The 22,596-nt window shown below is 38.8% G+C and overlaps 1 long non-coding RNA gene across 1 annotated transcript; it reads left to right on the plus strand.

The window, feature by feature from the left end:
• The first annotated feature begins 5,723 nt into the window (after positions 1 to 5,723).
• Positions 5,724 to 21,570, plus strand: LOC106991288 (uncharacterized). The gene is made up of 4 exons (XR_003589935.3): positions 5,724 to 5,938; positions 7,036 to 7,152; positions 18,539 to 18,654; positions 18,760 to 21,570. It is a non-coding gene; the product is annotated as an uncharacterized LOC106991288 (long non-coding RNA).
• The last annotated feature ends 1,026 nt before the right edge of the window (positions 21,571 to 22,596 follow it).

The following is a 22,596-nucleotide window of genomic DNA, read 5'->3' on the forward strand; positions in this document are numbered from 1 at the left end:
AACTGTTGGACACTACCGAAGTGACTTAGCACACAGCACAAGGAGCTCTATAAATACAAGATCACCTGAAATAACTTAATTTCATCTGAGGAGGATTCTGAGAAAAATGTAGGCATTCCTGTACAAATGGAATGTGTGGGGAATTACTCATCTGAAAGGCCCTCTTCCAGAGTCCTCTCCCTTCTATGTATAGACAGTTCTGATAAGTTTACAAGGCTCAGATGCAGCAAGCCAGAAGTAGAGGGAACAGAACTGTTATGAACAGACACCTCCACAGAAGTAAAAGCACCACTGACATCCCCCAAACCAAAAAAGAAAATGGAAAAAAATCTATAGATGTTTCAGGGAAATTTTATTTTTACCATTTTGCCTACTGTGTTAGTTGAGGGGATTAATGCTATGTGTTACAATAAACCAAACTTTTGATGAGTTAGTAGTATAAAGGTTTATTTCTCATTAAGATGTTCTTGTCCATACAGCTTGCTATCTTAGCATTTTAGGGATTGAGGTCCATCTCAGAATCCTTAGAGCCTCTAGAGGAATATTTATTTATTCAGTCATGCAAATAGAGGGGGAAGAAAAAGCATGGGAATCAAATCTCTTTAAGGAGTCAGGCTAAGTGGTGGCAATCTCTACCTCTGTCCACTGACCAGGACTAGTCACTTGGTTCCACTTACATTTAAGAAGGATTGGAATTGTCATTTATTTGTGCATACAGGAAAATGAATCAATTTAGTGAGAATCTTCTAGACAGCATTTAGCACACTTAGTTTTTTATCTTTTCTTTAGAAAAATTATCTCAAATGTTGTGGTAGCCATGATTATTTAAGGAAAGCTTCCTAACTACAAGCTCATTTCTTTTTTTTTTTTTCATGTTAATCATAATTATTTTATTTGGTGTTACATAATTTTTATTTTTATTTATTTTTTTTTAAATTTTTTATTTTTTTTTTAGTTTTTTATTTTTTAAATTTTAAAATCTTTAATTCTTACATGCATTCCCAAACATGAACCCCCTCCCACCTCCCTCCCCATAACATCTTTCTGGGTCATCCCCATGCACCAGCCCCAAGAACTACCTTATGACCCAGCAATCCCACTTCTGGGCATACACACCGAGGAAACCAGAATTGAAAGAGACACATGTACCCCAATGTTCATCGCAGCACTGTTTATAATAGCCAGGACATGGAAACAACCTAGATGTCCATCAGCAGATGAATGGATAAGAAAGCTGTGGTACATATACACAATGGAGTATTACTCAGCCGTTAAAAAGAATTCATTTGAATCAGTTCTGATGAGATGGATGAAACTGGAGCCGATTATACAGAGTGAAGTAAGCCAGAAAGAAAAACACCAATACAGTATACTAACACATATATATGGAATTTAGGAAGATGGCAATGACGACCCTGTATGCAAGACAGGGAAAGAGATACAAGCTCATTTCTTAGGTTGCTGAAGTTCTTCCTAACCTGTGGTGGCACTAGAACATTACATGCTGATTAAGAATTCTACTTGTTCCCCTCCTCATCTTGGAGCATTTTTAACACTCTTTAGGGTAGTAGGTGGGGGCTGCAAATGAAGATCATTTGAGGTCCCATTTCTAAAGTCACAGGGCAGAGTTTGAGCAGTCACACTGAGTGCAGTTGAGCATTTCTATGTGTGTCTGTACACTGCATACCTATGTGATATTTTAAAACACCAAAGAAAATATTAAAATTATGAGCAAAAGGAGAATATTGCCAAGGAAAGATATTTTTAAAGTCAATCATCTGCAGAACCAAACTTGACAAATGATTGCTGTCTCCTGACATTCCTTCAACAGAGACTTAAACATCCTTAAGTGTTAAAATAATTGCGACAACATCCATGACTGTGATTCTTAAAGTCTTTTGCAGCAATTAAAAAAATCTTAATTATCTTGAGTAACATTTGATGGATGAATCAAATCTCATTACATGTCTTGTAAACCTCATAGTCTCTTTATAATTTCTCTAGCGTCTCACCAGGGAGATTCAGAGACATGGCTCAAGAGGACTTGGGTGACAATTCAGAGCTCTGGTGAATTTTAATGTGCATTCTACTACATAAGAAAACATCTAATTCTTTTCACCAAATAGATAAGGAGTAGGAGACAGATTAGTGTTATTTCTGTGGTTATCTCAAGGAGGGGAAAGATTCAATGGTGAAAAAACTAGAGTTTAGATGAATTCTCAGGTGAGTGGTATGGTATTTTAATATTTAATTTTTAAACCCAAAATTGTTTGATGAAAGATTTGCTCTAATCACTTACCAGAAGAATTGAAGAATTTATAAAATTATATCTGCAGACATACCACTGTGTGGTTCAGTACAGATTAAACTCTTATACCTGTTTCTATTTCTGACTTTACCAACAAGTAACTGTGTGATCTTGAGATTACCTTGACCTTTCCTTCGTGTCTTCAAACATCTGTTATTTTTCTTGAGGTGGTCCCTCAAGATGAAGCGGAATTTGGTAATTATTTGATGAGTTATATTGACAGCAAAAAAGGCAATTTCCTGGTCTTTTCTAATATCGTATACTAGAAGTTCTGTCCATGTTGGTCAAGTTAGCTAGCTGCTTCTAAACAGATTTTTTTTTTCTTTTGCTCCATAGAGATGCAGCATGTGATGATGGAGGCTATGTTTTACCTGAGGTTGGGAAAGAATTTTAAGGAAAGATGAAACAGTTCAGCTCAAAGGACTCACACCTACTTTGGAGGAAAAGAATTAGGAGTATAAATGACTTTTAGGTTATTTTCCAATGCCATTAAAATCCAGACAGTGACTTTTTTAGTGGAAGTCAGTTAAAGTTTTCTTTTTTCTAATAACATTCAGCCATAGGCAGTATTCTTTTAAAAGAGTTTTATTTTATATTGGCACATAGCTCATTTGGTAAAGAATCCGCCTGTAATGTGGGAGACCTGGGTTTGATTGCTGGGTTGGGAAGATCCCCTAGAGAAGGGAAAGGCTACCCATGGACTGTATAGTCCACAAGGTTGCAAAGAGTCAGACACAACTGAGCAACTTTCATTTCACTTCATATAGTTGATTTACAATGTTATGTTAGTTTTAGGTGTACAGAGAGTGAGTGACCTTTATAAAGTGGTTTAAGAGGGAAGAGAAGTTGCTGTACCAATACAATGTTCATTAAGGGAAGAAAACAGTTTTCTGTGTAATAGAGTTTTTTCCTCTCCTTCACTTAACAAAAAGGACAACAAGTAGTGGCCACCCGTATGGCTTATGTAAGTTCACTAACTGATAGCTACACAGCTAAGGTGAAAACAGAAGCCCCAAGCCAGGCTGGGTGATACCACGCACACGCATGTCATCATAATTAGCTTTGATGTACCAGGTACTGCTGGAGAAGGGAATGGCAATCCACTCACGTAATCTTGCCTGGAGAATTCCATGGATGGAGGATCCTGGTGGGCCACAGTCCATGGAGTCACAGTTGGACACGACTGAGCAACTAACACAACGCAGCCAGGTACTGTGTGCTAGGTGCTGGGGACACAGTGTTAACAAGGTGGGACTAGCTGAAAACCTGGTGTGATGACTGTTGTGAAGTGGGATCAGTAGGAAGATTGGGAACGTAATTAGGGGGTTAATCTAGTTGGTGGAAGTCTGTGAGGGAAAGTCACTCAGGAAGTGGGTAGTTAAAGAAGTAAGTAGTTATGAGGAAGTGGTAGTTAAGCTGAGACTTGAAGGCTGAGTAGGAGTAAGCCAGGTGAAAGAGAGGCACATTAAGGAAGGGGAAACAGCATGTACAAAATACCTGAGACCAATGAGAACCTTCCCGATTCAAGGAACCTGAAAAAAGTGGGCCATGAACAGCAAAGGAGAGCGCCTCTGGAAATAAGCTAGCCAAGAAGGCAAGGCTGACTGAGATAGCAGCTCCTTTCCTCACTTAGAACAGGTAGTAGTGGTATAATTCTGGCTGTGGCCATTGCCCAGATTTGAGGTGTGCCAGTCTCAAAGCCACCTTTCTTACCTTATAGCTGGCATGAAATCATCAGATCTTCGACCTACTTATTTTTTTTTTCCAGATGGATTTTAAGTTACCAACTTTCCCTTACTACTTTGCAGAGGTGTAACGGACAAAACTCTAAAATATTTAAAGCATACAACATAATGATTTGATATACATGTGTATTGTGAGTGGATGTCTAAAATTGAGTTTATTATTAGTACAAGTTTACAGTATTTCAATCTTAGGGCCAACAAACTCTTAACTCTGCATTCTATTATAGGTATTAAGTTGGTACTGGGTACCCAAGGGGCAGAGGTCCCTGAAATTTGTAGGGCCACTTTCTGTAGCCCCTTGAACTGTGAAGAAAATCTGCCATTGCAGGAGTCAGCTTGACAGTGTATAGCAGCTCTGCTCTGGCTCCAAAGAAAGCAACTTTTCTTTTTAATTGATTCCCAGAGGTGTCCTCTTCCTTCCAGACCCTGACCTGACCCTATAGGGAAGTTGTGTATCTACTTCTTCAATGATATTCCTTTTCTGAGAATAGCACTTGGCAAAATTTCTCTGCTATGTTTGTCATCTTCCCTTCTTTCATTTGGCTCACTGGCTACCCAAATTTGCCCACATTGGCATTCTCAACATCCCCCTCCACCCAAGAACAACAACCCCATTGAACAACAACAACAACAAGAAGTGATGATAAAAAAATAAAAACATAGCCTGAGTGATACAGTACAGAGACAGCACAAGCTTTTGGGTGACTTTATACTAAAGTGTGAATGACTGATACTTGCCTACCTTCTCCAGTCTCCTTTGTGAAAAGTACGTTTTCTTTTGTATATTTTCATTTTAAAGAAGTTTGCTTATTAGCCTGAGGTTTTAATTAGCCACTGGATCAAAATAAAGCCTTTCTAACTGCATAAAGTACTTCAGACCACAGGGTCATTTTTTTCTGAAACCTTTGGCACTATACCAGTAGGCAGCCACAGACAGTGCCAAAAGGATTTAGACTCTGGACTGATTGCCATGTATTAGTTGTTTTTCCCCTCTTCAAAATCTATCAAATGTTCAAACCTGCAGACACAAACAGGAACACACTGGAGAGAAGAGTCCCAGAGGGCGGAAGATCCTCTACTCATTGTCCCATGCGCCTCACCTCCTCACACACGCACACTCCTTCATCTCTCACCTTGCCAGGGACCTGCCCCAAGGTGAATAGCATCCCAGCGGGTCTAGAGGCACTAACAGAGTCCTGCTGCTTCCTCAGCCGCTGGAAGTGCCAACCCTCTCCGCATGCCCAAACCCGATCCTTCTACAGGACACCCAGCCAGGGCCTGCAGCGAGTGATCCTCCCATAAGAGGCGCGGCCATCATCACCTGCCCAGGCTAGCGCACCAGGGCCTGAAGCCCGGCACGCAGAGCCACGGCGTTCACCCGACCGCAGCAACCCAACCGGTTCTTTAGGCCTCAGTTCGGGCGAGTACAGGACCCTCTATTGGGGCTCTTTGTTCGCCACCTTCCTGGTTCCTGTTCTTAAACCTTCCTCCCAGCAGCCCCCACCAGCGCACCGACCTGCAGAAAAGTTGCTCCCGAGCTATGGAGGGGCGTCATCGCCTCCTAGCAACGCTCCTAGCAACCGGATAACATCTGCTCCCTCTGGTCCAATGCGAGCTGAGAACAGCTGCGAGCCTGCCTCGCGTTGCGAACCCCGAGCGAGAGGCGCTTCAGAGACTGGAGGGACGGACCTGCAGGAGCCAGGGCTGCCCGCCGAGCTGCAGTTGCAGCCGCTGCCACTGTCGCGCCACCGCCACCGTCGCTGTCGCTGTCAGTGCCCTTCTGAAGAGTGACAGCGCCGTAAAAGCGGGAGGGAGCACCGAACCCCGCGCCTTTATGAAACAGGTGCATGCGCCGGTCTCCGGGTGAGTGGACCCAGCTTGCAAGGTATGTCTGAACTTATCCAGCCAGGTGCCCGCCTCAGGCTCAGAAAAGACTCTTTCACTGAGGGCGTGGATCGGACGTGTTCTGGGATCCCACCCCGCCCCAGTCATTGAAAAGTAGCTAGCTGGTGGTCCCGAACAATATGATTTGATTTTTCTTCTTTAAATCTTGGGATTGTTCTTGCAGATGCCCCTGCCCGTCGCTGTTAGATTTGTGCTCGGAAGTTTTCAGTCCTCCCTGTTTTTCCTTTGACTTTACTGCCTGTGTGCAGCTAGGAGGGCTGGAAGCAGTGAGATCCCAAAGAAAACCTGTGGTTAAGGCGAAAAGGATAGTGTAGCTTTGGCTAATTGAATCAACACGTATGGAGAGCAACATTCTTTTTAGGTCCGGCTCTGGAAAGGGTCCATTTGGCTGGGAGCAGCCAGTTCACTGTTACTCAATCTCCTGAAAAGTAACCATAGTAACTCACCTCTCTTTTGACGGGATCCTCCTCATTGGCTGCCTATCTTCCTTTGGAAAGCTCATCTCTCTAAATATAGAAGATGATGAGATCTGTAAGCATACATCCATGTAAAAATAAAGGTGCAGTTAAACATGGCCCTTTAAAGAAAAACTGTCTTCAAAGATAAAGTACCCTTTGACAATTTCAAATCTTGTGTGAAATAGTGTGTATTCCAGTGAACGATTGAGTAAGTCTGTTTTGAGTTAACTGCTGAATTGTTAGAGAGAATATTTCTTGAAATCATACAAAAGTCTGGCATTTAAAGAACTAATTATACCTGTTTTTAAAAATCAATCTACTAATAACGTCCCCCAAATAATTGCCCAGTAAATATGTGATGAGATGTTATTCATTTCTTTCCACATTTCTTAGAATAGTTAAGAGTCCTCATATTTACAATTAAATTAAATGGAGAATATTATAGTAACGGTGTATTTTTGAAGGTTTACTTACTTCTTTGGTCCAGATCAACTCCACCTCAAACATCTTAGTATCTTCCTATTGCATGCCCTCTCCTGACTTGATAACCAGTTCAAGTCAGTGCAGTTCTGACTCTTCCAATGTTATTTGTGTTTCTCTCCTTGTTTCAAAACCTCAGGTAGCCATTCATGAGTCTGAGGCTTTGAGAAATGCTCACTGTGAAAAGGGGAACTTTCACCAGATTTTCTGAAGCTGTCCTAGAAATACACTTTTCAGATTGATTCAGCATTACCAGGTAATCACTAGCTTAAAAGAAATTACTGTTTAAATATGTATCCAGAGAAATAAATGCTAATGCAGCATTACCATAACTTACAAGATCAATATAAGGGGTTGTTTATATAGATGGTTGCTGGGTAGAAGTCAATAGAGGTTTTCTGTAGAAAGGACATTTGTGGGCTGGCAGATTTTCCTCCTGAAGACTCATATGAGTAGGGTGGGGCCAAATTAGGTAGCCTGGCTTGGCGAACATGTCAAGCGGAAACCCTATGAGCACATTGGTACATGTCTGAAATGAAGGCAATAAAGAGAGCTCTCTGCAAAAAGAGAATGTGGTGATTTTTAAAATTTAATTTGCATTGAAGTCATTGTGATAGAAACCCATGAGTGTCAAGCATGTTAACTCAATTTTCAGGATATAACATAGTCTTTTACTGAGTGTTCAGTCCTCCAGTGTTGTGTAACTTTCACATGTACTGAGCTATCCATGTGCGGTTCCTATAGGTAACCAGTCTAGCAGATTATAATTAAATACATAAAAATATACCATGGCATATTTCTTCTCTTTCCTTACCTCCTTTTGCAAAAATAAATAATTGAGCAATTTTATTCAGAAACCTATTTGAAAATTTATTCTAATCTGGTTGTTTAGTTTTTGTGGATGTCTTGAGACTTTACAAGTACTGGTCTGTTTGATCACTTATTGAAATATCTGTAGCTTAATAATTTTAAGCACTAAAGATGACTGCTTGAGTCCCGAAATGCTTGTTTCATTAGTCTTTAGCACCATCCACCTGTTTTCCTTCCTCCATCATAATTACTACATTTTATTGGATTTGTTTCTCACCATAAAGAGACCAATAAAATTTACTGTCAGCTGTCATGAGATACATATAGAGTTCTAGTCATGCTATCAATCTGAGGAAAGTTTGAGTAAAGCAACCATAAGTGTTGGCTCATGTATATGCATTATTAGCCTTTGCATTAGTAATTTCTATACATCCTATCCCTATTTAATATGCATAGAAGTTTAAAATCATTCAGGGCCCTTCAGTTTATGTGAATGAGTCTGCTCTTTCATTGAAACCACTGTCATAATCAAAAGGTCAAGTGAAAATAGTTCTTAAATTTTAATTTTGATTCTATCATGAATGTATAATGTGCAGAATATTTACTGTGCGATCTTGATGACCATATCTATTTAAAGTCATTCACCAGAAAATATTATAATGGTGTTTAAATAAATGAAAACAAATCATTATAACCTAAGCATTTAATCCTAGAGACATTAGTAGATTCTAAGAGCATGAAAAAACATTTCACCAATTTGTAATTAGCCAGTGTAGCTAGTCTCTCTTGTCAATGGGAAGACCAGCTGCACTTGAACATATCATGTCTTATAGAGAGGAGTATACTTAAGGCTTAGGAGTATACTAAGACTTAAGGCTAAGATCAAGCAAGTTATAACTGAAATCAAGTTATAGTTTCAATTTTTCATCCAGTACTCTATTTGGAAGTTTTTAGGTGTTCATGAACATCATTCTGCATTCAGTTTTATGTCATGTTACTTTCGTGGGATTTAGAAGATGCTTTGAAACATGGAGAAATGTTGAAAGGTTTAAGATGCTGAGACCACTGCCTCTACATCTGCGCTTTCCACTGAGGACTCTTGCCAGTTGGCTTTCACTGTCAAAATACCAACATCCCAACAATAGCTCTAGAGCCAAGGCACAACCAGTTCAGGTTGTTGTATCTGTCAAAGCAATATGCTTCAGAACCCCAGAAAAAGCCTATATAATGGTTTCAGAAGCAGGGAGCAAATTTACCATAACTGTGCAATATGAAAACTGAAGAAGTACATCTTTAGATATTGGGAGGGGCTAATTTTTGTCAGCACTCCCTGCCTTCCATCTTATTTTTAGTAAGCTGTCTATCTAGATAGTCTCAATACATTGCATTAATGTATCCACTTTTTAGTTTAACACAATTATTTTTTAATTTTTCACGATTAAATTTAACAGGCTAAAAGCAGATATCTAGTTTGCTGCCATAATTCTCAATAGGAGTGGGAGGATATTAACAAAGGATCTGCTAGTGTTATGTTCCGTATTGTAATGTAACTATATTTAGAAAAACTTAAACCTTTTCTCATGCTATGAATTATAGAAAGTAAAATGCAAAAAATAAATCTTCTTGGTAGATAGAAATATATGAGTCTTCTAAATATTAGTGATAATCAAGAGGAGAGGAGGGACAGGGAACCTGGAAAATCCCCTCCATGGTGGTGTATCAGAATTTGTGTTACTTTTAAAATGTTTATTAAAAGGGGGCATGGGTTAAGATGTGAAGAAAAGTTGGGGACATTGCAAAGAGAATCAGGACTCAGAAACCTGGAGTCTTATTTTACCGCTTTATGGCTCAGTATCTTATGTGGGAGATAAGACATCTACTAAGTGGTATGCAAGAGTTGAACACAATGTAACTTAAAGAAGTGTCTATTACTCTTTAGTGAATAAAGAACATTTTATCACCACAACAACTCCAGGTGGTGACATAAATGAGGCAGTAATGAGTGAGGGCAGAGAATTAACCAACTCCAGAGCAAGATGTTCAAGGGCATGGAACCCACAAATATGAGGGCCAACTGTACAATGTAAGTTTATATGAGGGACTTGAGCATCTATAGATTTGGGTATCTGTGGGGGCCCTGGAACCAGTGCCCTGAAATTGAGGAATGACTCTATTCTTAGTGAGTAAAGTTAATGATTAGGTTTAATTTATGTTTTTCTACAACACTTCTGGATATCTGGCTTAATTTTTTTGGTGATCTACCCAAACTCGATGGTAGTGTCAAAGTGGAAGAAAATGATGGTGTTACAAATGAGGTACTTTTGAAAAGACTACTGCTTTGAACATCAGGGTGCATGGATCTTTTCAAATTAAGTAAATTTGTAAAATTAAGTAAATCTTTTCAAATTTGGATATATGCCCAGGAGTGGGGTAACTGGATCATATGGTAGCTGTGTTTTTAGTTTTTTAAGGAATCTTCATTCTATTTTCCATATGACTGTTCAGTTTACATTCCATCAACAGTGTGGGAGGGTTCCCTTTTCTCCACACCCTCTCCAGCATTTATTGTTTGTAGATTTTTTTTTAAATTATGGCCATTCTTACTAGTGTAAGGTGATACCTTAGCACTATTTACAATAGCCAAGAGGACATGGAAGCAAAGATGTGGTACATATATTTTTCCTGGGTGTCTCAGTGGTAAAAGAGTCCACCTGTCAGTGCAGGAGAAGTGGGTTTGATCCCTGGGTTCAATCCCTGGGTTAGGAAGATCCCCTGAAGAAGGAAATGACAACCCACTCCAGAATTCCTGCCTGGAGAACCCCATGGAGTCTGGTGGGCTACAGTCCTTAGGGTTCAAAGAGTTGGACATGACTTAGTAACTGAATAACAGAAGCAGCAGCAGGTGCATATATACAATGGAATATTACTCAGCCTTAGAAAGAATGAAGTAATGCCATTTGCGGCAGCATGGATGGACCTAGAGATTGTCAAACTGAGTGAAATAAGTCAGACAGAGAAGAACAAATATCATATCTTATATGGGGAGTATAAAAAAGGGTACAAGTGAACTTATCTACAAAATGGATATAGGGTTACAGATGTAGAACATAAACTTTTGGTTATCAGGGTATAAGGGGGGATAAATTGAAAGATTGGGATTAACATAGACACACTGCTGCTGCTGCTGCTGCTAAGTCACTTCAGTCATGTCTGACTCTGTGTGATCCCATAGACGAGAGCCTACCAGGCTCCGCCATCCCTGGGATTCCCCAGGCAAGAACACTGGAGTGGGTTGCCATTTCCTTCTCCAATGCATGAAAGTGAAATGTGAAAGTGAAGTCATTCAGTCGTGTCTGACTCTTTGCGAACCCCATGGACTGCAGCCCACCAGGCTCCTCCGTCCATGGGATTTTCCAGGCAAGTGTACTGGAGTGGAGTGCCATTTCCTTCTCCACATAGATACACGACTACATATAAAATAGATAACTAACATGGACCGCCTGTGTAGCACTGGAAACTCTACTCAATACTCTGTAGTGATCTACATGGGAAAATAATCTAAAAGAAAGACTGGATATACATTTATGTATAGTAGATTCGCTTTGAAACTAACATTATAAATCAACTATACTTAAAAAAAAAAAAGGCTACTTCCATACACATAGCAGGGATTTAAAACCCTTCTCTGAGCAACAGACTGGGGTGCCTAAGGAAGTAGAGCATTTCCCTAGACATTGTTGATGTTTCCTGTCACCTCCACCTGTCAGTGCGGTTGTTTTGCCAGTGTTCTTTCTGATTCATTCCCACTTTCTAAGGTAAAAGGTAGAGTGTAAGGGAGCCTCATCCTTCAAAATAAGGAATGCACTTCCGAGGGGCGATAAGTCACAAAACTTCCCCCAGGAACCTGCTGCACTGCGTCTCTCTCATTAGTAGAGCCAGATCTCATTATGTAGGCTGCAGTGCAGTATCAAAGGTAAATATGGTTCCCTGGCTGATCCTGTCCATTTAAAGATGTTCTCTTTGGTTCTGAGACCATCACCAGTGAAACAAGGTAGGCGTGTGGAACATCAAATGGTCTTTGATTTAATATTACATATCTGTGCTTGGGGCTCTCTTTATGCTGCTAGTTTCTTGAAAAAAATCTGTAACTCCCTGGCTGTCAGTATCCCTTGGAAGTTCCTTAGAAAGTTCTCCAGAAGCTGCAACTTGTTGGTAATTTTAAACTGCAAGTAGGGTCAATCGTGTGCCTGGAGTGGAAGATACTTCTGAAGGAACAGGTTGCTCCATTGATTCACAGCTAAAAACTGGCAATGATTTCTGCTCCTCTAGAGCGTATTATCCAGAAAGGTGCCAGGCAAGGGGTTATGAGGGAGAAGATTGATGGGATATTGCTAAACATCAGCAAAGCTAAAGGTCTACAGAAGATGTAGCAGTACAGCCTTGCATATTGCACCTGTCTGTCTTCTTGAATCCACTCACGGATGTTTCATGCATCCTCTGCTTAACACTAAAGAGAGGACAGATGTCCTCCATACAACATAGTGCTGCTGAGTGGCATGTATACACTCACATATATGGCTTCAAAAATAAGGCCACTGCAATAGTAATGTGTAATATTGAGCAGAAAATATGTGGATGTATGACAGGCTTTCAGTGCTTTTTAAACATCTCATTTAATCCATGGACAACTCAGTGATTTTGATATTTGGCCTCACTTAATCAATGAGAACTGACTCATTGGAAAAGACCCTGATCCTGGGAGAGATTGAAGGCAGGAGGAGAAGGGGATGACAGAAGATGAGATGGTTGGATGGCATCACCGACTCGATGGCATGAGTTTGTGCAAGCTCCAGGAGTTGATGATGAACAGGGAAGCCTGGTGTGCTGAAGTCCATGGGGTCGCAAATAGTTGGACACGACTGAGTGACTGAACTGAACTGAATCAATGAGGAAACTCAGGGTTCTTTGAGATTAAATACTTTGTCCTAAGTCACTAAGAAAATAAACTGTAGAACTGAGATCAGAACCAGTGTCCTGGAAGATCATGCTGAATTGTCTGTAGCCAATGCAGCAAGATTGCAGAATGTAACTAACATTGAGAGGTAGAGTAGCTCTTTGTAAACAGGTGTGCCCATGGCACTTAAGGAAGGATTTCAGTAGCTTTGCCATCGGCAAAGCATTATGTATATATGTAGGGATACATCGGAGAAGGCAATGGCACCCCACCCCAGTACTCTTGCCTGCAAAATCCTATGGACAGAGGAGCCTGGAAGGCTGTATTCCATGGGGTCGCTAAGAGTCAGACATGACTGAGTGACTTCACTTTCACTTCTCACGTTCATGCATTGGAGAAGGAAATGGCAACCCACTCCGGTGTTCTTGCCTGGAGAATCCCAGGGATGGGGGAGCCTGGTGGGCTGCCGTCTCTGGCATCACACAGAGTCGGACATGACTGAAGCAATTTAGCAGCAGCAGGGATACATACTTTTTTAAAGCTCATCCCAGGCTAACGCTAGGCAAAGAGAAATCATTGAGAGACTGGAAGGTGAGTCACGTGGTTTGTCCACATCACGGATTGGTTGTTGATCTGACTAGAAGCTCTTTATTTTCCGCATTGATCAAACTCTTCCTTTGATTTTGGGTACAGAGGCATACAGCCAATAGGATGGTCTAAACTCTGTTTTTGTGGTAGTCCTGTTTTGATTAAAGTATTGTGGGGTAGAAAATGAAAACCTTACCAAAATTAAGATATGTTAAATTCATCACTTCTTTACCGTTTCTTAGGTTTTTTACAGTTTTGGGCAAAGAATGGTTTTACTATCACAAGAGTTGTCCTTTTATGATAGTCTGTACTCTTGAAGTGTTTGTAAATTAATTTGCTGATGATTTTTCCTTAATGTACTGCCCATGGGCTGTGCACCAAATGAAATCACTTGTGTGCTAATGGGATTTCAGTTGTCTGGAGGCAGAAGAAGAAGAGTTAGAAAGAGCATTTAAGCAACCATTTGTAATTACATTTTAAACATTTATTTAAAGAAATATGTATAAATTGTTCTGTCAGAACTCTAATGACAAGGATGGTCATTCTGTTCTGTGACTTTTCATTTGTTGACATTTTAGACTAGGAAAGACATTGTGGTTGGCACAGATATTTTATGTACCCAGAGGTTAGAGTATTAAAAACAATTTGAATATTCAAGTCAGCATTAGCCATTTTACTTTCGGAGATAAATTTAGGCTCAGCCTCATTCAATTTTATAATTTATACGCTGTTCTCAGAGTTCAGGACATGGACTGTGAAGACAGAGGCCATTTTATTTTTTCTTGTCTATTTCATCAGCTTTATTTGAATAATAGTCTCGGTTGAGTTGGGCTTTTTAGCTATGGGAGAATTATATAAATAGATTTATGTACGTTTACTGGGTCATAACAGGCAAACTTATTTGGAAATTCAGAGTAACTTTAGTTCTTCAAATGACTATTTGGATATTTTAAAAAACAGTTACATTTCCTTCACCCGAACTGTATAACCAGTGATAATATATCTAGAAGCATTTTCTTGGAACTGTTGTAGTATCTGTGCTATTTTCATCTTGATCATTTGAAGTACTCTCTAGTTGGGGCCTCCCAGATGGTTCAGTGGAAAAGAATCCACCTGCCAGTGCAGGAGATAAAGCAGACCTGAGCTTTATCCCTGGGTCAGGAAGACCCCCTGGAGGAGGAAATGGCAGCCCACTCCAGTATTCTTGCCTGGAGAATCCCATGGAGAGGAGCCTGGTGGGCTACAGTCCATGGGGTTGCAAAGAGTTGGACACAGCTGAGTGCACGCACGCACGCACACACACACACACACACATAGATTTAAGTCTCTAATTATAATCTAGTATCTCTAGGAGGCAGGGTGGTAGAAAGAATCTTAAGGTCAAAGCTAGAAGGCCAGGCTAGGATTTGCTTCTGGGATAGATCTGTGCCTATTGGCCCTAATAAGAACTAGGATTTGATTGAGGGCTTACTATATTCTGGGCATAATGCCAGTCACTTTCCACGAATTATTTCAGTGATCCTGTGAGCCAGTATTACTTCTATCCCCACTTAACAAATGAAATTTGTGGAGTGTTCATGTAAGTTTCTCAAGGTCACACGACTAAGAAGTGGTGGATCTGGACCACTTCCACCTGCCTTAAAAACCCAGACTCTCTGCCACACACACCAAATTGAAAACCACTGAACCCTTCTGGGTCTCAGTTTCCCCATCTGTAGATCATGTAGGCTGAACACGTGATCAATAAATAGTTCCCAGCTCTGAATTTTTTGAATTTTCATCCAGCCAAGAAAACAGATGTAGGAACTTATGTTTGCTATATATTTAAGCCTCAAAGTGGCTAAAAGCATCCTCCAAAATTTGATGCCGAAAACATTGTGAATAGCTAAACAGCATGCAAGGAAGTAATTGTCGAATGGATACCAGCTGTGAAAGCTTTTCAGCATTTCAACAACCCATGGGGGTATTTTTTAAGAGCAATAAACTAAGTGGCTAAGTGTGTCGTCCACAGAGCTGAGACGCAAACCTAAACCCCTGAGAATTTACTGTGTTTCCAGGGTCCAATACATTCTCTATCTTAGGATAACTGCCTGAATACAGCAGACAGAGTCTTTATGAACCTTGCTTGGGACCATACATATTTTTTGGTCTTATTGTTAAATAAAAAGTATTTTACCAGATCATCACGTGGTTTATTTGATACTTGTTTTTCTAAGTTGCCACCTGCCCTGCCTTGTGTCATTCACTAAAAGGCCTTTACTTGGCTATTAATGCTGTAGACATTGCATTACTTTGTAAAATAAATGAATATGTGTTTACTTACAAATATATATGTGAATGTATATACATATATATTTATATTTTCAAATCTTTCCTCACCCTTTCTTGCACTACAGTAACTCATCGAACCTTTTTTAAAAAAAAATTAGTGACCTGTCCAGTCATTTATAATGCTAATAACTGTCAGTCATTGATATTTCTTAATGTGAACTGAGGAATTTATGTTGAAAAGTGATCTCATTCATTTTTCACTACTAGTTTAAATGGAGTCTGGCTTTGCTCATAAAGCTAAAACATCTAAGTCAATGTAGCCAATGTCACAATAACAACAACAAAAATCAATCAAGTCAGTTGCTTGGCAGTCTCACGATCAGGCAATCAGTTGATGGGCTGAATGTTCTGTTTTCAACTTGCTGTTGTAGTGCTACTACTACGCTTGCCTAGTGCTATCACATAGAGGCTCTCAAAATTCGGTCCCCAGGTCTGCAACTTCAGCATTACCTGGGAATTTGTGAGAGATAGAAATTCTCTGTTCCTAGCCCAGACACAATGAATTAGAAGTTCTGGGGGTAGGACCCAGCAATTGGCGTTTTTAGGAGAGACAATTCTAATGCTTCCTAACTTTTGAGAACCATAATGGCATCAACGGGTTAAGTGGTTTAAAAGAAATCGGTAATTCTTGTGGTTGCCCAGGGGAAGAGTGAGGGGAAGAGATAGGGAATTGGGAATCAACATGTACCCACTGCTATATTTAAAATGGTTAACCAACAAGGTCCTACTGTATAGCACAGGGAACTCTACTAAATGTTATGTGGCAGCCTGAGTGGAAGGGCAGTTTGGGGAAGAATGGATGTATATGTATGGCTAAGTCCCTTTGCTGTCCACCTGAAACTGTTACAATATTGTTAACAGGCTATACTCTAAAGTAAAAAGTTTAAAAAATTTTAAAAAGCAATAAGTAATAATTAATTGTTATCACAGAATAACCCAAAATTTTGCTTCCTTATTGATTCAGTCCTTTAAGTGTTAGTGTGTTAGTAGCTCAGTCATATCTGACTCTTTGCATCCCCATAGACTGTAGCCCGCCAGGCACCTCTGCCCATGGGATTCTCCAGGCAACAATACTGGAGTTGGTAGCTATTCCCTTCTCCTGGGGAGCTTCCCAATCCAGTGATTTAACCTAGATCTCCCTCATTGCAGGCAGATTCTTTACCATCTGAGTCACTGGGGAAGCTCAAAAATACACCTAAGAAAATGTTAACTAAAAAAACAGCCCCTGAGAAAACTAGGTTCACTGATGTTTTCATTACAAATAATTTTGTTTTCCTTTTTTTCTAACCTTTGAAATCTGTGAAAATTTCATATAAACTGAGATGTGCTAACTGAACTCAGGAATTGTGTACTGACTTTTTCAGTTGTGAATGATCATTACACATTGATCTCTTTTTAGGTCAGACGCACCAGTGGCTTAAAATTCTTATTTCCCTTACAGAACATGCCAACTCTAATTTAAGACTCTCTTGGGTTTATAATCCACAGCTGTGCCAGTGAAAATTTGGAAAATTTTAGGTGTGATTTTTTTTGTTTTTTTGTTTTGGTAGATTTTCCTACTGGTTAAGGAAAACCACCCAGCTACAAAAAGCTACAGGAAATGTTATACAGATGCCACCAACAGGAGGAAAACTTAGAAGAGTCATGTTTTTAAAGAGTATGTTTTTAATAGTTAAGATTTAAAAAATTCAAGATGTCAGGGAAAAAACATCAAATGTCTTAACCATGAATTTATTTAGCCAACACATTAATTAACTACTCATTTTGTGAATCAAATGGTCTCAACACCCAGAAATATTCAAAGGTGTGTTTAACGGTAAAATTGATAATGCTTAAGTATAAATTTTATGTTCTGATCTGGTCTACTGAGGTTGAATGAGTACTGAACTGGACTCAAATTTCTGTTCTAAATTCATTCAGTGCTTTCACTAGGAAGCGCCTTCTGTATCTTTAGGGTTCAAAGCTATACTTGCCTCTTTTCCATGATAAGAGCACCACCTAGTGTACAGACTAAAAATTCCCTTTAAACCAAACCTCTGAAAATAGGCCTCCAGAACACCATCCTTCCCTAAACAAGTTAGGTTTTTCAACAATAGTGTATTAAAGGAGAGAACAACATTTTTACTTTAAAAATTATACCAAGGTCAAGTTTTCTAATCAGTGTGATATTTGAACTGTTTGCTTATGATTAACCTATGCTAAGCCAGGTGTTATGAGGATGGTTATACCATGACCATATAATAGGGTTTGTCTGTAGACATGCGATTATTTATTTAAAGTATATAATTGGGTCACCAACCATTTTACATATATTTGGTTAACCAAGAAACATTAAATGCCTTCTGTAAGGGAAGCAGTATAATGAAAAGCATGATGAAAAATAACATTTCTTTCCATTCATTTTGTGCATCAATTTCAAATGTGGATATGTTTTGACATTAAATGGCATAACATTAAATAGAGGATTGGGGGCTTTCCTGGTGGCTCACACAATAAAGAATATGCTTGCAGTGTGGGAGATCCCTGGGTCAGGAAAATCCCCTGGAGATGGGAAAGGCTACCCATTCCAGTATTCTTGCCTGGAGAATTCCATGGACAGAAGAGTGTGGCAGGCTACAGTCCATGGGATTGCAAAGAGTTGGACAGACATAGTGACTAACACTTCAAGAATGTATCATAATTCTAATACTTTGCTTCTAAGGGGCTGCATAAGAAAATAAATATAATTCCCCAAACTTGAACCTATATTTTGGGTCTGAATAGTGTCATTTGCCTGCAAACAGGCTTCTTAGCCACAGGACAATTGCCACTGACTTCTTCACTGTGTTGCTTAGTAAGTAAAGAGAAAATGTTAGTTTCTGGGGTCATCAGTTTCCTTTGACAAGTAGAACTTTTGTTTTTAAACACTCTTTCGCTATAGTAAAATCTGACTTTTCTCCAATTATTTTATTTTGTTTAGCTTATCCAACAAAAGTATTAACATATACGTTAACAACGTCGAAAGTAGCCTACTTTAAGAGAAAATATGCAGAAGAAGAAGATTTACATCAAGATTACCATGGGTATTTTCCAAAAGTAAGGGTATACTTTTAAATTTTGTTTGAGTCTTGTCAATAGCAAAGGTTCTTGTTTTCATTTTTCTAAAATGTCGATTGAATGATGGTTGTATTTGCTTTTCAGCACCTGATATTGCCTGAGGACAGGACCTGCATTCTTAAACTTTCTCTTGAGAAGCTCAGATTTCTTGAAGACCCAGAAACCTACTTAAGAAGGTCTGTGTTAATTAACAATTTGCTGAGGAAGATCCATCTAGAGACGGAGAAAGAGAGCTATGAATACTTTAAAGAAGCTCCCTGTTATAAGACTGCTTATTCTGATACAAGAAAACGGCTGAAGTTTATGGTACAGGAATGCTGTTCTCAGTCTCTCTATTACGAAGAGCTGCATTCGTATCATATTGTGCCTTATGCTTCGGAGAATGCCATTTATGGAATGGGCTACACTAGCAGCCACTTGGAGCAAAATTCTCAGTTGCTTATTTATAAAATGAATTAAATTAACTGTTAAAGTCCATTGATACCTTGTTTCTAAATGCCTGAACTGTTCATAGTGAAGATGTTAATATAAGGCACTAATTATCAGTGCCCTTGAGATCAGAGATGAGATGCATGCTGAACTGATTGGAGAGAACCCTGGTTATTATTCAGCAGTCCTTAGTATCATCCAGCCAAATCGAAAATATGTCCACGTATTATAAAGCAGAGAATAAGTGCTTTAGAAGCTAAGTTTTCTTGCCCCCCCTTTTTTTTTTTAAGATAGTGTGCGTAGGAAGGGACCTAAATAAGTTCCTTTGCAAACTTAAACATTTCAAACCACCTATTTCCAAATTCTACCACTTCTTGTGGAAAGTAACAGATTCATATTAAACAGATAATGTTTTGTCCCTGAGGATTAAGGGTAGAACAAATTTAATTTTCTGTAAATGATGAAAGGAAGGGTCAGTCCTTTCTGAAATGCTTTGGTTTGTCAAGCATTGTGCCAAATAATTGACACCATTCTCCTTTTACCATTAGTGGCAATTCAAGATGTGACCAACCTTCTACAATTTAACTGCTGAATGTTAACAACCAGAACACTCTACACTGATCCATTTTACATTTCATTTATTTTTTTGCTTCATAGATTTTTCTCTTTAAAAGTGGAATTTATAAAATAGCCTTGCAGATGGGCTTATCTCTAAGTTCTAGGGGTCAATTAAAATTTGTGGTTGGCCTTTAGTTGCATTTAAATTTATTTATGATGTCACATTTACAGGCCGTGAAGCTCAGGAAATGGGTAGGCAGGTCATCTTCAGTTTTAATAGGCAGATAATTTTAAAGAATCTTATCTGCAAAAAAATGGTGAGAACAAGAAATCCTACATGATGTTATTTCTTCATCTGAGAGTTCATTTAAGGCTGTCTAGATGAACCTTTGCACTGATTTTTGTATAATAGTCGACCATTCACTATTTGACAAAACGTTTCAGAATGCCTTTAGTGGTGAAGTTGAGATAAGTTCCTATATTTTGCAATTTGAAAGATAATTAGTTAACAAGTTGCATACCTTCCTGAAACTGTTTGAAATGGTTCATGATGTTCTTTGAGGTTTGAGTGAAATGTCTGATTTTAATGTCTGGACTTATGTTCCATGGCGCACATCATTTAAAGAATTGTCATTAACTGATAAAACAGATTGGGAAACTAGGTGCCAAAGGTACATTTAAGAAAATACCAAAGACCCAAAGATGAGTGTTAGATAGACTATGGTAATGAAGATAAGAACCTAAAGTAAGGATTGTACAGGACATGGAAGAACATTATTAAAGGGATTTGGAGTGATTTGCTTACTAACGTGCTTTCAGAGCACTTTATACATACATGATAGCAACAGTCAAGGGCACTGCTTGGGCCTTCAGTGTCATATGTTTTCACAGATCTAAACATTGCGACTTTTCAGCATTGTATCTTCCCTTGTTGAATGCCATCTCGTAATCAAGAAGGTCTTTATCTCTTCAACAGAATTTTGTTTTTAGTTTTGATTCACTACTTGCTCCCTCTAATGAATTATCAGGGCGATTAACAGGGATGCTTTTGGTATAAAGAATATGAGTCCCCTAATTAGCATGCATTGTTAAAGACCACATAGATATATAACTGATAAGATTATCAGGTTTCTATTTAATTGCTCAGTCAGAATTAGAGAAAAATGATTTGGAACAAATTAAAATATTATAACTGGGGTTGATTTTTAAGGCAATTCAGTATGAATGGTGAGATAGCTTTGACATACAAATATATTTAAAAATTAATTTAAGGACAAAATTTGTTACCAAATTTCAAAAATTTATTTCACTACTTATACCATACCTTACTTCTCAGAATATGTTTATTAAAATGTAGTTTTCTTAAACAATGAAAATATTAATTGAACAGACTCCAAATTTGATAGGATAATTATGTACTTTGAAAAATGGAATTAGTTCTCTAATAGTTTAAAACTTCTTACCAATAGGGACATTTGGCTTGGTTTAGGACAGTATCTATAAGAAAAACGCACCAGTGCTAATAGAATGACTTACAAAAATGCAACATATTGAAATTGTTTGAGGATATAAATGTGTATACTTTGGGACTGAAAAGAGAGGGGGAGAAAAAATTACCAAGAAAGTGTAATATTGTAAAATTTACTGTTTGTCTGAAATCTTAATGCAAGAACTCTTGGGCAATGAACCTGTAACAGACATAAAATATGTTTTATTTGATGACATCATTAACTGAGCTCTCTGAATTCTGCATTCATATAGAGAGAAGGAACTGTCTTAGAATTCATTGATATTTGTGAATATGCTTCTCTTTTCTAAGAAATATGTGTTGATTTCAAACCAGGTTATTTAAAAACTATCTTTTAGAGCATTTAATTTCTTTTCCAATAAACAATTCGTAGATAAGGAGCTGACTAATGTCATCTTGACTCATTGAAAAATTATAATTTGTATTTAAGCTATTTAAACTTGTCTGAGTTAACCAATGAGATTGCTGTGATTTTACCATGGCAACCTGTTACATAGGGACCTGCTCTGCTGTCTCCATCCTGCACGATCTGTTATGGGAGATGCAAAGGTAGGAAAACAATGGCAAGTTTTGAAAACAGTGACAACTTTTTTGAGCCTGGACATCCTTTCTTTGGTGACAAGAGCCATGCTTAAGATAGGATGGGAAATGTATGAGTGCCTTTGGTCATGTAGACTAATTTTGTGGGTGCCCAAACAGCCTTAAGTTCTCATAAAGAAGAAGAAAAAGAAACAGAGAGGAAAAGAGAGGAAGAAAAAAGGAGGGGGAGATGCAGAGATATGAGGCATAGAATTAGTAAGTGAAAGCGCAAGTTGTTTCATGTGAGGGTTGTTGCTTGCTTGCTATGCTCAACTGTTCTCTCCTTTGTCTGCTGTGCTCCCCAAATCTGAACACCCACAGGGTATTGATCCTTTCTTTTACTCACCACTGATGCCTAAGACTAGATTCTATTCAGTATATAGATGATCTGAAATGTGGTACCACTACGAAATATCCCTAAAATGGAACTCCTTGGGTGGATGAGAAAAGGAAAAATAGAAATTAAGCAGGAAGAAAGACTAAATGGTGAGCGAGCTGGTGTACATGTGGTTAATCTCAAACACATGAGAGGATTTCAGTGTGCGTCCCAAGATGTAATAAAGTCAGTGCTAGAGGACTTTTAAATAAGTGCAGTTCCCCACCATTTATTGCTTAACTGTTAGGAGTCAGGCATGGTGCCAGGGTTGAGGAGACACAGGTGAGTGATGCACAATTCTTTTGTCCAAGCTGTTCATTGATGAGGGAGGAACTCAGAGATATTTGGTTTCATTTTTAAAAATAAGAATTCTTTACTGGGAGTAGCACTTGCATTTCTCTTTTCCAAACTCTGGGATGGCTATCAAACATGTATCTCCAAAGGTGTTTGT

This window comes from Ovis aries, chromosome 7, assembly GCF_016772045.2.
Source record: "Ovis aries strain OAR_USU_Benz2616 breed Rambouillet chromosome 7, ARS-UI_Ramb_v3.0, whole genome shotgun sequence".
In the NCBI taxonomy this organism is placed as follows: Eukaryota; Metazoa; Chordata; class Mammalia; order Artiodactyla; family Bovidae; genus Ovis; species Ovis aries.